The following is a 16,252-nucleotide window of genomic DNA, read 5'->3' as shown; positions in this document are numbered from 1 at the left end:
CGGCATTTTAAACCTCCCCTCCAAGGCTGTGGAGGAAGAAACCACAGAGCCTGCCCGTTCCTAGAAAGATCCAGGCTGAGTGAGTTATCCACGGGTGGCTGACACACAGGCCGGTGCTGCCGATGCCCGTTCTGAGACCGCACTGAGCAAAGTGACCATTCAGCAATCCCCAGGACCCCCTCGCCATGCTCCAATGTGCTCTGGTGAGCATGCGCAGCACATACAGCTGACACGGACAGCCACGTGCCTGGGTCTGACAGTTCCACGTGAGGAGTCCTGCCCTGGGGCTCTATGGTCACCAGGTACTGACTAGGCACCATTACTTTTCTTTCTAAGCCCCTAAGACTAGGGAAACCTTTCCCATTCCAGAAGTGCCTTCACCATCCCCTCCTCCAACCAGCCCACTGAGCCAGGCCGGCAGGGCTCAACGCTGACAGCCACTATTTCATCGTATCACTGCCTCCGTCAGGAGGAGGAGATGAGAACCCGGTCAGGAGCAGGGCAGCGCAGGTGGGGTGATGGATGCAGTGAGGAGGCCGGGCAGGTGAGCAGGGCTGACTGCTGACCCTCTTGGGGCAGAGGGGAGCCACAAGGAACTGCTGTGATGTGACCACCTACGTCTGTCCAGGAGACCATGGCTGCCACATCTGAGCTCTGCCGGGAAATAGTAACCCCTGTGATGGAATCTTTGGTTTCCCGTGCAAGAAAGCACACAGGTGCTGGTTCCATGTTTACAATGCAGAGAAATCAGCAAAGAGCCTGTGCTAAGAGGGGCATATGGTCGAATAAGCAGCCACGGAAATGTGCTTTCTCCACATTCTTAAATGAAGACGTTTCCCAGGTTACAAACCCCACCAAGCACAGGATGCCCGGAAGAACAGCTAGAATGGAGGTGCGTCCCCAGGTCTCCAGGGGCAGGGCCAGGGAACTCCTTTTCTGTCACATACTTCTGAACTCTCTGTGAGGGGCACGGTACTGTCCATGTGCAGTCTGTGACTTTCCGTCTTCACTCAGCTCCTGGAGTCACCACAGCTGAGCCACGTGCGTGTGCCTCCTCGCTGGTCTAGACCGGCCTGCACAGGGCCCTATCGTCCCACCTCCTCCAGGCCTCCTGTCAGAGGTCACCAGTTCACTGAGCCACCCTCAGGACTTGAATTCTTCCTGCTTCGACCGCAGCCAGAGTTCCTCAAGCTTCTGGAATCTGCTCACTCACAGAGACTCACCTGTTCACTCAGCACTTGCCTCTTCCCTAAAGAATGTGAATCCTGGGGCTGGAGGGATGGCTCAGCAGTTAGGAGCACTGGCTGCTCTTGCAGAGGACCTGGGTTCAGATCCCAGCACCCACATGGCTGCTCACAACTGTCACCCCAGTTCCAGGGGAGCTGACGCTCTTTTCTGTCCTCTGTGGGTCACACGCACTTGGTGCACAGACATGCACGTTGTCAAGTCACTTGTGGAATGAGAAGTAACCAACAGACAGAGACGGCGCAGGAAAGACCACCGAATAAGGCAGCAATCGGGAGAACATGTCAGGGCTGGAGACACGGCACAGTGGTCGGTTTGGTTCCTGGCACTCATACGGGGTGGCTCAAAATCTCTCCCAACTGCAGCGCCATTGATCTGATGCCCTCTGAGGGTGCTTGCACTCACACAGGCAGGCAGGTAGACACACACACACACACACACACACACACACACACACACACACACACACACACACTTCAAAATAGCAAGGAAAGAAAGAGCACGGCCCGCTGCCCGAGCTGAAGCGGCACTACAATCCTCTCTCCCTGGACCTCTTTTCCCGCCCACTGGACCCTTCTCCCTGGACCAGAGCGTCTCAACCTTCCTAATGCTGTAACCCTTTAATACAGCTCCTCACGGGCCAGTGACCCTCAACTCTAACCACGTCACAACTGTACTTTTACTACATCTGATAGACGCCCCCAAAGGGGCCGTGACCCACAGTTTGAGAACCGCTGCTCTAGACTCGTCTGGATCCTGAGGAACCGTGATTGCAGGATAACAAGAAAGAGCTCTAGCTCCGCGTGAGGAGACACAGGCTCTTTAAGCTGAGGACGCTGCTGCTCCTGCCCCTCTGGGTGCAAATGCATCAGGCTCAGCAGAACTTCAAGTCCTACTCGACGGGGAGGCCCATCAGGGCCAGGGAGGGGGTGTGGCCAAGCCTCAGGTGCCTTGCAGCTTTGGGTTCCCAGGGAAGGAGATAAAGCCAGCACCTGCTGCATACACAGAGGGAGGAAGGCGGGGCAGGCGCTGGATCCCGCTGGAGGCCTCAGAGAAGGTTCAAGGTCAAAGAGGGCTGGGCCACCCGGGGTGATCCTGAGTAAACTGTGCTCACTATAAAAGAGAAGAGTTCGGGGAAGAAAATAAAGCCATGAGTGAACACATGGTTTTTGGTTTTTGGTTTTAGATTTATTTATTTATTATGTATACAGTGTTCTGTCTGCATGTATGCCTGCAGACCAGAAGAGGGCGCCAGATCTCATTATGGATGGTTGTGAGCCACCATGTGGGTGCTGGGAATTGAACTCAGGACCTCTGGAAGAACAGCCAGTGCTCTTAATCTCTGAGCCATCTCTCCAGCCCGAACACGTGGTTTTTAACGAACACCCACATGAGGGTGGGCCAGGTACACAGGATCCCAGCTTAGAAGAGGGAGGTGAAGGGGAAAATCCAGACCATGGTGGCAAGGGATAGAAAAGCCCAGGGAACAGGAAACACAAACGCACAGGGTTAACTTTCTACATTCTTACACAGAGCCCACCCACCCTCTGCCAGAGTCACATCATGGACAATCAGCCACAGATGATCAGCTCTGGCGATCACAGGAAGCCGGTGTTTTGGACTAAGCTCTCCCACCCACCAGACCAGACAACAGAATGGAGTCAGTCATGCTCAAGTCCCGCCCCAGCAAACCGCCCCACGCTGCTCCCTGGCCTTTCCAGGAATCAGAAGCCAGACAGGAGTCCACCTTCCCAAATGACCCAGCCTCCACTGGCTTCATAAGACAGTTCTGGTCTTGTTTATTTAATCTTTATTATTTATATAACTATAATTTGAATCCAGGGCCTTGTCCTGCTAAGAAACACTCTACCACAAATCATTTCCTCTTTGCTCTACTCTTTACAACAAAGTGACCTCAAGTATCGGATTCTCCCCAGGTGCCTGCCGTGAGGAGATTTCTACCAGGGTCCAGAACGGAAGCTACAAACGGCTAAGGATTCTAGTCTGAGGGACAGCAAATGACTCTAAGCACACCGAGTTCTTCAGTCCATCCCTTTATTCTTCTCAGTCAATTCTGTCTACACAGCTTCTTTCCTGTTCTCATACTTAGCTCCTCTCTGTCCCTTCTGCTCTCAGTCCCTTCTGCTGCTCTCTCATCTCTGTCTGGTTCTTCCCATCTTTTTTCTTTGTTCCCCCAAGCGTGTATATATGTGTGTGTGTGTGTGTGTGTGTGTGTGTGTGTGTGTGTGTGTGTGTGTGTATCTCCATTCATTAACAACTTGTTAGTAAAAACTACAAGGTAAACTCTCAGGGACAAGTATTCTGAGAAGAGTCCCACCTGGCAAAGACTTGGTCAGCTCAATTGGTGATTGACAACAGGCTGCAGGTTGTAAAGTTCTGGCCGTCTCTTAAAGGGACAGCTACACGGATTACATGAAATGAAATTAAACCGGTGAGAGATGTGAGGAAAAGGCAAAGAATATGTGTGCTATTTAATGTGATTAATAATATCCAGACATGATTAGTCAGTTAACAGCCTTTTTCTGTTAGTCACCTGAATCTCAGGACCTATACGTAATTAGTCTACTGAGCCTAAAATCTTGCATTAAAAACTGGTGTAGACTATGTAAAGATGTGCTGCATTCATTTATGCTGCATTTGTTCAACTATGTAAAGATGTGTTGCTGTTTCCCCTGCCTGCCTAAGGCTCCTGACTGGTCTAATAAACAGCTAACAGCCAATAGCTAGGCAGGGCTGGCGGGCAGAGAGAATAAGTAGGAGGAGGGATCTAGGCTCAAGAGAGAATGAGAGAGAAAGAGAGGGAGCCGCCCAAGGCCAGCCAGGCAGCCACAGAAGCAGCAGGAAAAGTAAGACACACAGAAGGAAAGAAAGGTAAGAAGCTCTGAGGCAAAACATAAATGAAGAGAAACAGGTAAAATTAAGTTATAAGAGCGAGTGGGACACAGATAAGATAAGGCTGAGCATGCAAAACTAAAAACAAGTCTCTGTGTCATGATTGGGGGCTGGTGGCCCAAGAAAGCCTGCGACAGCTCTCTACCTCCAGCCCAGTCCTTGGGTCCTCCTGAGGTTCTCTGGCCTGTGTGACACATACAAACTGTCCCTCCCTCTACCCTCTGCAGGTCTGACTGTCACAGCTTCAACCTTCCTCCCAAGTCCGGAAGACACCAGGATAGCTTTGTCACCTTGACATGTAGACCCCTGAGAAGAGAGTGAAGGCTGGCCAGTGGGCGTGTCTTGGGAGGACTGTCTGGACTATTCCTATAGAAGGGGGGCCCCACCCACTGTGGGCGGCACCATTCCCTGGGTTTGCGTCTTGAATTGTGTAAGAGTGATGATGGCAAGCAAGCAGTAGGCATGCGCGCATTTCATCCTCTCTGTCTTGACTGCGGACCTGCTCCAAGCTCCTGCCTTCACTTCCCCAGAATGACGACTACATTCTAGAACTGTGAGCTACAAGAAGCCCTGCTCTCGTAAGGGGCTCTTCGTCAGGGTGGTTTGTCAGAGCGGCAGGAATGGAGTCAGGGCCCGTGCTCTGCCCACACACGGCCCGCTAACCCAGCCCTCAGGCGGCTGACACCCTCATGCCCCACCCCCTCTAGAGAGGCACGAAACCAACAGGACAGAGGGGCGAGCACTGGTGGCAGGCAGGCTCTGTAACAGGCTCACCCAGCTCTGTCTCACCAAGTGTGGCACCCCTGAGCGCCGCCTAGCCTCTCGTGGTTCAGGCTGCCCACCTGAAGGCCAGGACTAATGTCCACCTAGCTTGGATTGGGTACTAGACGCGAAAGACATTTAACAACTTTAAAGATGCATTTTTGTTATTTTTAATTACGTACATGTGTGTGGGTATGTGGCCATGTGTGCAGGTGCCCACGGAGGCTAAAAGAAGGCATCGGATTCCCAGCAGCTGGAGTAACGTGGTTGTAAGTGATCTGATGTGGGTGAGAACTGGGGTCCCCTGCAAGAGTGATAATATGGGATCTTATGGAGCCACCTCTCCATTCCTATTTTAACTTTTTGAAAGTCTCATGTCAGCTGGGCATGGTGGGGCACACCTTTAATTCTAGCACTTGGGAGGCCGGGGCAGATGGATCTCTGAGTTCAAGGCCAGCCTGATCTGTATACAGAGTGAGATCCAGGACAGCCAGAGCTACATGGTGAGAGCCTATCTCAAAGAATCAAAAAGGAAGGAAGAAAGGGAGGAAGGAAGGAAGGAAGGAAAAAAACTTTCATAGTCTCATGTAGCTCAGCCTGGCTTTGAATTCACAACAATGAACTCCTGATCATCTGGTCTCTGCCGCCCAAGCTGTGGCATTATGGGCATGCTGATATCACATGGGCATGCTGGTATCACATGGGCATGCCGACATCACAGGGGCACGCAGACATCGTATAGACGTGATGACATCATAGGGGCACGATGACATCATAGGGGTATGCTGATACTGCGTGAGGAAGGGAAGCTCGAAGCTCTGTTTACAAGATGGCTCAGTGGTTAGGGCACAGCGCTTGCCTCCAAGCCGGATGACCTGAAATCAATCCTGTGGATCCACACAGTAGAGGAGATTAGAGGCTCCTTCCTACGAGCTTTTCTCTGACCTCCACACATGGGCACAGGCACACACAGAGACACTGAATAAACCAACAGACAAATGTAATCACTTCAGAGGAAGGCCCTGGCTAAGCTCCCAGGAAGCAGCTTAGGGGGGCGCCGACAGGGTAGGGAACCACAGGACACACCAGTCCCTATTTGTCTGCTTTCAAGCACACACGTCTTGGAGCTTTCTAGTCCCAGATAAGGGCTGCTTAGCACAGTCCTGGAAAGCAGGAAGTCCTCCAGGACTTCCCGGTCCCTGAGGGAAGGGAGAAAGAAGTGAGTGAAAGGACAGAGAAGCAGCTGGACTCTCAGTGACCCAGAAAAGCATCCTAGAGATCCAAGCCAAATTATGCCCCCTCCAGATCCTCCCTCATATGATGGCAGCCACCAGATTCCCCCATGGCAGCCCTCAAGCCGGTGAAAACCTGCGTTCTCCTTGGGGGGGAGGGGGATGCGGCCGAGCCAGGAGGAGGGGTCTGTGGGACTTGATAGAGACGCGCCAAAACCAAGCTACAGGGACGACACTTGCACACGCCTCACACACCACACCTCAGGTCACAGCTCCTTCCACCCCACCAGTAAGGCAGAACTGGCTCTCCACAGAACACAGGGGGAGTGTACTCCGTCCACCAGATGTTACACCGGCCGACATGGACAACCTGTGGACACTGCTTCCCTGAGGAGGGCGGCAACACAGAGTGCAAGGTGGCCACGAGCCAGGGGAAGAGACCCAGAGCTTGCTGTCCCAGCCCACACAGTACAAGCTGCTCCTTGCCAGGACTCTCTGGCCTGAGCCCCCAAATCCAGAGCTTCCCTGAAGGCCATCAAGGGTGGGCCGGGCGGGAGAGGCAGCTGGGACAGCTGGAGAGCTGACTCTCTTGGTGCCATGGCAACAGGACAAGGTGGCCGAGACGAGAAAGGCCACATCCCGATTCAGCCCTAGCCACATCCACAACAGTGAGCCCTCTGGAGAAGAATGCCAAGGAGTATTAGGAACAGAGTCCTCTCTACTCACCAAGGTCTCAGGAGCGACTTTCTGGGGGCTGCTGCTAGCTGGAAAGAGACAGGTCTGTGGGCTGGTGATGGGTCGCCAAAGCAGAGGCCAGAGAGCCCAGTCCTGGGCCACTCGGCACTCAACCGTCCCAGCCCTCTTTCCTGGCCACCTCCTTCAGAATCTCCACCCAAATCCTGGGGCTACCAGCAGGTGGTAACTCCCCACCCACCATAACCTGCTTGGCGAGGCCTTGTGCACCTTCCCCCAGTAACACTTCCTGTTTCTCTCTCCCCCAGGAGTCTAGACCAAGGCGGGGCCTTTCCTTTATCTACCTGGGATTCACAGGCCAGCCTGGGAATCCGAGACACTGACTCTACCCTGGGTCACAGCCTGGGCCTTGCGGATGTTGGAAGGGTGCCCGCAGGACACCTTGGACACAGCCTTCCTTCTAAGAGTGGCTGGGAGCATCCACCAGCCCTCCAGCTAGCCCGAGGGGGGCTTCCTACAGGAGAGCGAGCCAGATGCACAGGACACTGGGAAGACCCACGCTCCTCTCCTTTACAAAGTGTAGTGTTCTGTGAGCCCTGAGCCGGAGTGACCCTGGTGCTGGCCGGGCACCTCAGAGGAAGGACTGGCACCAGGACAAGGCAAGACTGTCCCCAGATACAAAGGGTTTGGCTCACAGCAGAGCAGCCTGGGAAGCTGCTCCACCTCTCCCAGCCTCGGGCCCAGGGAGGAAGGACTTCTGGAGTCATAGGAAGAGGCAGCTGGGGACTCGGTCCCAAACCCAGGTGGTTCCTCTGCTACACGGAATGTTTCTCAACCGCAGTTTCTAATGCCACAGGAGTGAGAGTCACTTCCCTAAGGGCTGCCGGCGAGGGCTCACAGAGGCAGGGGAAGTCCTTCCAGGCCTCTGCTGGAACCGAAGGCATGGGTCACACCTGGTTCCAGTTGACTTTTAATTGACATTTTCACCCTCCAGTCCTGGCTAGCCTGGAACCCATGACCCCCTCCCTCAGTCACGAGACAGCAGGTGGCAGGCTCCTGAGGAATGCAATCTGCTGCCTTTGCGACAGGGTTTCTCACTGGCTGGAGGCTGCCAAGCAGGCTAGGCTGGCCAGCAGGATCCAAAGACCCATCTCTGTCCAGCTTCCAGCAGGGGCATTACAGGTGTGCGCCCAGCTTTTTAATGTGGGTTCTGGAAACTGAACTTAGGACTTCACACTTCATCACGGAAAAATAATTTAAGATCAGTGTGGTGTCACGTGCCTGTAACCCTATCGTTAGGATGGGGATTCAGGGAAACGTTGGGACCCTCCTTGTCTCAAATATCAAAAAAGAAAGGAAGTGGTAGAGGAAGGAAAGGAGGGGAAGGTCAGTTTGATGCCCCTTCTTTTAAAATTCGTAACTGTGAAAGATACAGAATAGTTCATATTTGGGGGATTTCTGTAAGTGCTGGGAACCTGGAGTCCGCCTTGGCCTCCTCCAGCCATGGCTGTGCTCCCCGGCGGCCTCCTCCAGCCATGGCTGTGCTCCCCGGCGGCCTCCTCCCAGCTGCGGCCAGAGTCCTCCTCAGGTAAGGTGTCACTTCTGAATCAGCGGGCAAGAGCACGTGTAAATGCACTGACCCAGGCCTGGGACAAGATGCCCGAAGAGTTCTGCAGCAGCCTGCCCTTGAGGGTGGAGGGACAAATGTCCGTGTGAGGAGACCACACTGCAGGCTGATCTTCTGGGGAAGGCCAAGGTAGGGAGCACTGACTCCTCTTGCAGAGGACCTGGGTTTGATTCCCAGCACTTGCATGGCAGCTCACAACGGGCTATACAGTTCCAAGGGGGAATCTGATGCCCTCTTCTGGGTACTGCATGCACATGATGCAGGTACACACGCAGGTAAAACACCCATACGCATAAGATAAAATTTAATTTGTGAAGGGGGGAAGAGACAGAAAGACCACCAGGGGTCTGCATGTCATCTTACCTCACCAGTAGGTGCTCCTTACCCTGAGGCATCAGCACAGACAACTCCCCCCCACTCCCACGCACACCTAGGACACCTCAGCCCCCCCCCCTTTTTTTTGGTTTTTTGAGACAGGGTTTCTCTGTGTAGCTTTGCGCCTTTCCTGGATCTTGCTCTGTAGACCAGGCTGGCCTTGAACTCACAGAGATCTGCCTTTCTCTGCCTCCCGAGTGCTGGGATTAAAGGTGTGTGCCACCACCGCCCGGCTTTTTTGATTTTTTTGAGACGGTACCTCAGCCCCTCTTAACCTGACTTATGGCGCTCACCCTCAGACACCTCCTCAGATAAGCCTCCAGCCCCCCAGCCAGAGCTCCTCCCACACGTGCTCACGCAGCTGACATTCGCCTGGCTGCCTGGGGCTAGAGTGCACACCTGCAATCACCCTAGGTGACTGTTGTCAAGATATGGACCCTTCCAGAACCCTGGAGAGTTCCTGAGCCTCCCTGCCCCCACTCCCAATGCCCCAGGAAAAGGTGACACCTCTCTGACCAGTCACCATCAGCAAGCTTAGCCTGCTGCTGCACAGCGTGGCCCTTGGGGGACAGGTGCTGGGTACCCTTGCTTCCCAGTAGCCCCAAAGGGTTGGGCACAGAGCAAGCATTGTTGGCATTTGCTGACCAGTTAAAGACAATGGCAGAGGGTACTGAGAGCCAAAACATGGGCACTGCCCGAGTGACCTTCCTGCCCCCCAGTACCTGCCCCCCCTTTTTTTTTCCGAGACAGGGTTTCTCTGTGTAGCTTTGCACCTTTCCTAGATCTCGCTCTGTAGACCAGGCTGGCCTCGAACTCACAGAGATCCACCTGCCTCTGCCTCTGAGTGCTGGGATTAAAGGTGTGCGTCACCACTGCCCGGCTCTACCTGCCCTTTCTTGTCTGGCTCATTTGAAACAATGAGCTATGACACACAGCTCAATTGGTAAAGTGCTTGCTGCATACCCTTGGGACCTGAGTTCGATACCCAGTGCGCACATAGAAGAGGCGGGTGTGGCGGATGCACTTGGGAGCCCAGCAATGGGGAGGTAGAGGCAAGCGGGTCCCTGGGCTCACTGGCCCCCTGGGGCTCACTGGCCAGCTGGCTTACAAGCTCCAAGGCTCCGGGTCCTAGTGACTCTGTCTCAGACACAAGGCGTTCAGCTCCCGAGGAACCACACCTGAAGCTGTCCTCTGGCCTCCACGAATATATGCACCCCTTCCCTCCCCCACAAAAGGAGCTGGCTCATGTTATGTCCATTTGGGAGGTTAAAACCCTGTGGTGCCTGCCGCTTGTCTCTTGAGCTAGTATCCATTCTGAGTCTCTAGAAGCTTCCTTACTCGTTCAGAGAATCCTGGACTGTAACATTCCCTTTTGGCGTGTTTACACCAGCTGGGAAGAGCTTCACTTCGGGAAGGCCCAGTTCACTCAAGTCTACAGCTTTAAGTATTTTTTGGTGAGAGATTTTATTTAGTTTTAGGTGTATGAGTGTTTGCCTGAATGCATCTTGTACCGCGTGTGTGCAGTGCCACAGAGGCCAGAGGGGGAACGGAAATTACAGACAGCCATGAGCTACCCACCATGTGGCTGCTGGGAACTGAACCCACTCTCTGGAAGAGTGGCCAGTGCTCTTAACTGATGAGCCACCTCCTTACCCCCAAGTTTAAGGCTTTTTAGTGCTCAGTTTCCACAAATGTTTACTTGAGGATCACTGGTTAAAGCATACACACGCCACACGGACACCTGAAGGGTGCTGAAGGGACCGCGGTGGCTGATGCGGAGAGACCCACCACAGTGAGTAATCTAGGTGACAGATCAATTTACGCTCTGCAGCCTCAGGGTGTGGGAGCAGGAAGGGAGTAAGGTGTGCGTGTGTGTGTGTGTGTGTGTGTGTGTGTGTGTGTGTGTGTGTGTGTGTGCAGGGAGGGGCCAGTCACACTCCCCTTTGTTCTGGGGATGGGGCTACAAGTTCAGAGACAGTCCATCTCTTTTGACCACTTTCTGATCGATGTACATGCTATTTTTTATATCAATAAACATGTCAACTTTGAGGCAAGCAAACGCACTGAACCTGGGCCATCAAGAGTACTCCACACCTGCCCAGAGGTCATCTGAGGACTCACTGAGGGACATCTGGAAACCTAGGCTCAGGCCCCAGACACCAGGCAGATCCTGCCACAAGCCTGGAGCAGGCACTGGTTCTGAGCACTCTGTAAGGACGGCAGGGCATGGGCAAGCCTGGGGTTCCAGCACTTGGTGCTCAGGGAAACAGAAGTGGGAATTCAAAGCCAACCTTGTTACATAGTGAGCCTGAGGTCAGCATGGACAACAGGAGACTTGACTAAAAAATGTATTTATGTTAACACCTCCACCCCCACCCCCCCACCCCCGCCTCCAGACAGAGTTTCTCTGTGTAACAGTCCTGGCTGTCCTGGAACTTGCTCTGTAGACCAGACTGGCCTCAAATTTAGAGATCCGCCTGCCTCTGCCTCCCTAGTGCTGGGATTAAAGGTGTTTGCCACCACCACCTGGCTTAATTTTTTTTTTTTTTTTTTTTTTTTTTTTTTTTTTTTGAGGTACAGAGACAAGGATAGCCTGTGAGCACACCCAGGATGCTCCCTGGGGTCCAGTGAGGACCAATAACTGATGCACCACATCTGTTCCACAGCCAAAAGCTGGGTGTTCAGGGCCAAGAACCAAGGGGCATGAGGAACCCCATGCTACTCTGGACCAATGCCGCCCACCCTCCCACGTGGCCACTCTGGACCCACCCTCCCAAGCAGCCCAGCTCATCTTTCTTCTGGAAAGGTGGTTTCCCACCTTGTGGATATGTAAACCCCGAGGGGAAGAAAGTAGAGGGCCCAACCTTCCACCTGGGAGCCGCGCGAAACACCAGGAACTTCTAGTGAGCAGAGCATCTGGCCCACGGTGGCGGGGAGGGCGCAGGAAAGGCTGCAGCACCCTTCTGCAAGGCCATGGCTCTCCACAGGGCACCTCAGTCTGAAGCCTCACCCCCGTGCCCAGGCGGATAATGAAGAGGGTTCTTACCGCCTTCTTGGTTTGTGTCTGTGTCCACTTCTGGTTCCATCTCGACCTCGACATTAGACTCCTGGAGGCGATTCCCTCCTCCCAATGTCAAACCATCCCAGGACCACGGAGACCAAGCACTGCGTCCTGAGCTGTCCTCTGCCTGAAGACCAGCCACAAGCCCTAGGCCACGCCCCCTGCCCTGCCCCAGCCTGTAGCCAGATTGAACTTTCTAGAATGTGAGCTTGGCCCTCCTTCCTTACGTCCCTGCTCCTGTCAGCACAATCCCACCCTCCTGAGGGACCGGCCCAGGGTGGCCTCAGCCTCCCCCCCCCCCCCCCCCCCCCCCCCCCCCCCCCGCCATGGTGGTCTGGAAGAAAATGGCCCCCAAAGGGAGCGGCACTATTAGGAGGTGTGGCCCTGGTAGAGGAAGTGTGTCACTGTGGGGGGGCTTTGAGGTCTCTTTTGTTCAAGCTTCCCTCCGTGTGACAGCCAGTCGACTTCCTGCTGCCTGCAAGATGTAGGACACTCAGTTGGTTCTCCAGCACCACATCTGCCTGCACACTGCCAGGCTCCCCGCTATGATGAAAATGGACTGAACCTCTGAAACTGTAAGCCGCCACCTCATTAATGCTTTCCTTTATAAGAGGTGCCGTGAAATGGATGGAACTAGAAAATATCATCCTGAGTGAGGTAACCCAAACCCAGAAGGACAAACATGGTATGTACTCACTCATAAGTGGATTCTAGATATAAAGCAAAGGACAATTAGACTGCAACCCACAGATCCAGGGAGGCTACCTAGCAGGGGGGACCCTAGGATGACTGTGGCTTACAATAAGTTTTGGGTTTACTCAATCACTGGGCAAGCCTCAGTGAAACATTTCACTATTAGGATAAGAATTCGTACTGTATCAAGCTGATAATAGAATAAATAAATAAATAAATAAATAAATAAATAAATAAATGAAAAAAAAAGGTTTGCCGTGGTCATGGTGTCTCTTCACTGCAATACAAACCCTAACTGAGACACCCAGGACAAGTCCAGGGCTCTGGGTTGGGCCTCAGGCTTGGCCATGCCCCCAACCCCCCCCCCAGCCTCCTCCTCCTTCCTCCTGAAGCCAGGCTGTACACAGGCCCAGTCTTCCTCCCACCCACCAGGCTGCTGTGAGACGGACACTGAAGTGGGGGGCTCAGAAGCATTGCCACCAACTCACATACAAACCGTCACGGCACCCAGCAGGACGGCGCCTTCTCCTCCCTCCCCTGCGAGCAAGTCCCCAACCTGCTGGCTCTTTCCTCCTCCACCAAGATGGGGCCCATCCCCAGCCACACCTCCATCCATCTCCTGCCGACTGCCTCCACACCACACAGAGGCCTTGGAAGCTCAGTGCATCCAATAACAGTTGTCTCCCGCCAGACACAGGTGGCCCTGGAGCCAGGCAGTGCCTGGCAGGCGGCACACACTAATGTCTGGTGTTCTCACCCCACAAGCCTCTTTCATTTCCTGTCATTCTCTGTGTCCCATCCCCCCCCCCCCCCCCCCCGGGGGCTCCTGCAGCCAGGGGACACCGGCCCAGGCACATAGGCCAGGCCATGTCCTCAGTGGCTCTCCCTGTCCCAGCTCAGGACCTGCCCACCCAGAGCAGCCTCCAGACATTGCTCTGTCTGGTCCAGCCACTCCACACATCTGCCATGCTCCTGCCCACAAAATCCCATGTCTTCTTGTGGCATCCCCTGCAGGCCTCTGCACGTGGGTGCAACCACTACCCACTAACATTAGTGACACACTTGCCAAATGCCTGAAATAACTCTGCAAGGAGGAACTGCCAGGATCAAGATGTGGCAGATGAGGAAGCGAACAGAGCATCCAGAGCCATAGTCCAAGTTCCTGAGGGACGCACCAGAACTAACCGCCTTCCCACCCAGTTTCCCAGAAACAGTCCAAATCCTGCAGCAAGTGAGGAGCTCAAATCTTTACATGAAAAGAAGAAGGAAGGAGAAGAAAGGAAGGGAGGAGGGAGGGAGAAGAAGAAAGAAGAGAAGGAGGAGCTGGAGAGATGTTTCAGTGGATAAGAGCACAGGCTGTTCTTCCAGAGGACCTGGGTTCAATTCCCAGCACACACACACACACACACACACACACACACACACACACACACACACACAGCAGCTCACAGCTGTCTGTAACTCCAGTTCCAGAGGACCCTACACTCTTACACAGACACACATGCTAACAAAACACCAATGCAAATAAAATAAATAAATAAATCATAAAAGAACAAGAGGAAGAAGGAGGAGGAAGGGGGGAGGGATCCTTGCAGGGCTGGGGTGCAGTTCAGAGGCGGAGTGTAGGACAAGCAGGGGGAGGCCCTGATTCACCCTTCGCCCCACAAAAAGCAGAGACATTCAGATCCATTGCCACAGGCTCCCCCTGCCCACTTTCCGGGAGCACAGCACCGGATGGACCTGGGATGGAGAGAGACGAGCATCAGGCAGGGGCTGGGGATGTGGCTGGGTCAGGACTGTGCTCCATGTGCACAAAGCCCTGAGCCCAGTTCCCAGCTCCACCTAACTGCCTGGAATCCCAGCACCTGGGAGGTCTGGGCAGGAGAACTGCTCAGGTAGCTTCTTGAGAGTAAAAGCAGTTGATTGGGGGAGGCAGGAAGATCCTGAGTCCAAGGCCATCCTGGGCTACATAGACAGACTCTATCTCAAAACAACAGGAGAGAGAGAGAGAGAGAGAGAGAGAGAGAGAGAGAGAGAGAGAGAGAGAGAGAGAGAGAGAGAGAAAGTGTATCTGGGTCCCTAAAATGATTCCTAAATTTCTTCTGAATCCAGGAAGGAACATCAACTCACAATGAGTTGTTGTGTTTGTCCCACATGGGTAATGCCTCTCTGGTCAGCGTGGACAAAACACTCATGGCGGTTAATGGGCTTGGAAGAGGAGGAGCTCAAGGTTCTAAGGATTCACGGCCCACTCCTGATGCCCCGTTCCTGGAGCCCGGCCTCCTGGAAGTGGCCCAGCGCTTCCCAAGAACGAGACCATTTCCAGCCGCTGGCCTGAGTGTCTAAAGCTGGAGTGCCGCCCTTCACGCATGTGGCTCATTCCCAGGGGCTCCTCCTAAGCCAGCGGCTTCCTGGGGTTCCAGGTGGCGGTGCTGATGTCAGAACTGGAGGCACAAAAGCCACCCCCAGCAAAAAGTCAAGGCTGACCGAGAGGGAGAGGCCACAGAAGAACAGGGAGAAGCTGACAACGAACCCGGGTCTCCTGGCACCCTTCCTCGGCCTGCTGGCTTGTCCCTGCCTGACTGGAACGAGGACACTTTGGCTGTTCCTTGCAGACAGGAGACACTACATTAATGCTGCATGAATGGTGGCTGACTCTGCCTATTCTTACCAGCCAGCCACTCTCTTCTTGCTGGGCGACAGACTGCCAGTTCTATCCCAGGCAGCCACGTGCCTCGGGGGAGAACTTCCTACCCCACTTCACCACCAAGAACAGCCAATGGCAGGCGCTAAAGTCAAAGGCACGCTGGAGAGCTCCTTAGGTGCCCGTGGGGTGGCTCTGTGGACTTCCTCCTGTCCAGACCGCCCCCAGCCCCCAAGCCCATGAGGGAGCCTTGGGGTTGGACTGCAGGGCAAGGAGACCAGACCTCACCCATCCACCAGATTTATTATTTTTCATGGGACGGATGTCCACTGGCTGAAGTCTCTGCCATTGCCAGCAAGTTCCAGGACAGCCAGGGCTACATGAAGAGACCTGTCTCAAAAACAAAGAAGCTCTGAATGAACTGAACCTGGTTTTCTCAGCCCCTCACGCTCTGCAGTACTTCCCATCTGTGTGTGAGGGGGCTGCTGGTGATCCCCACTTCCTGGGAACTGAGGAGGACGGAGGCCGGAAGGAAAGGAGGGAGGGAGGAGATGGGAGGGAGGGCAGGAAATTGAGAGCAAAGGACAGGGAGAGCCGGGGACAGCAGAGGCCATGGAACCCCCCCAACCCCGCCCCGGGTCAGGAGAGAAGGGAAAGGACATGCAGCCCCCACAGACGTCAGAGTCAACAGAGGATGCTCCGTGTGTTCTGGCCTTTGCCAGGATAGCATGCGCTTTACAGGTAAGCAGTCACAGCTCTGAGAAGTACCTCGTCCTCAGTCTTGGGGGTGGGGGTGGGATTGCTTCAAGTTTCCTTAAGAGATGAGACATCACTCCTCTTCCTTCCTTCCTTCCTTCCTTCCTTCCTTCCTTCCTTCCTTCCTTCCTCCCTCCCTCCTCCCTCCCTCCTCCCTCCTCCCTCCCTCTCTTCCTCTCTCCAAGTGCCTCTAAGGTGATAGCTGGAACCATGAAACCATTTTGGACCATGAGAAGCAAATAGCTACACCC

General features: G+C 54.2%; 1 protein-coding gene across 2 annotated transcripts in view; it reads right to left on the bottom strand.

The window, feature by feature from the left end:
• Window positions 1–16,252, bottom strand: part of Ppard (peroxisome proliferator activated receptor delta) — a 72,853-nt gene that overhangs the window by 23,697 nt on the left and 32,904 nt on the right. Inside the window, exon 1 of one of the 2 annotated variants that reach the window (XM_037200174.1) lies at window positions 6,879–7,046. The exons of the other annotated variant lie outside the window; for it this stretch is intronic. The gene's annotated coding sequence lies outside the window, so the exon portion shown is untranslated. Of the gene's footprint in view, window positions 1–6,878; window positions 7,047–16,252 lie in introns of those variants that run through there. 2 annotated transcript variants of the gene reach the window in all.

Source organism: Peromyscus leucopus, chromosome 16_21 (assembly GCF_004664715.2).
Source record: "Peromyscus leucopus breed LL Stock chromosome 16_21, UCI_PerLeu_2.1, whole genome shotgun sequence".
Taxonomy (NCBI): domain Eukaryota; kingdom Metazoa; phylum Chordata; class Mammalia; order Rodentia; family Cricetidae; genus Peromyscus; species Peromyscus leucopus.
The sequence above is the reverse complement of the archived record's forward strand: the minus strand, read 5'-3'. Positions and strand labels throughout refer to the sequence as shown.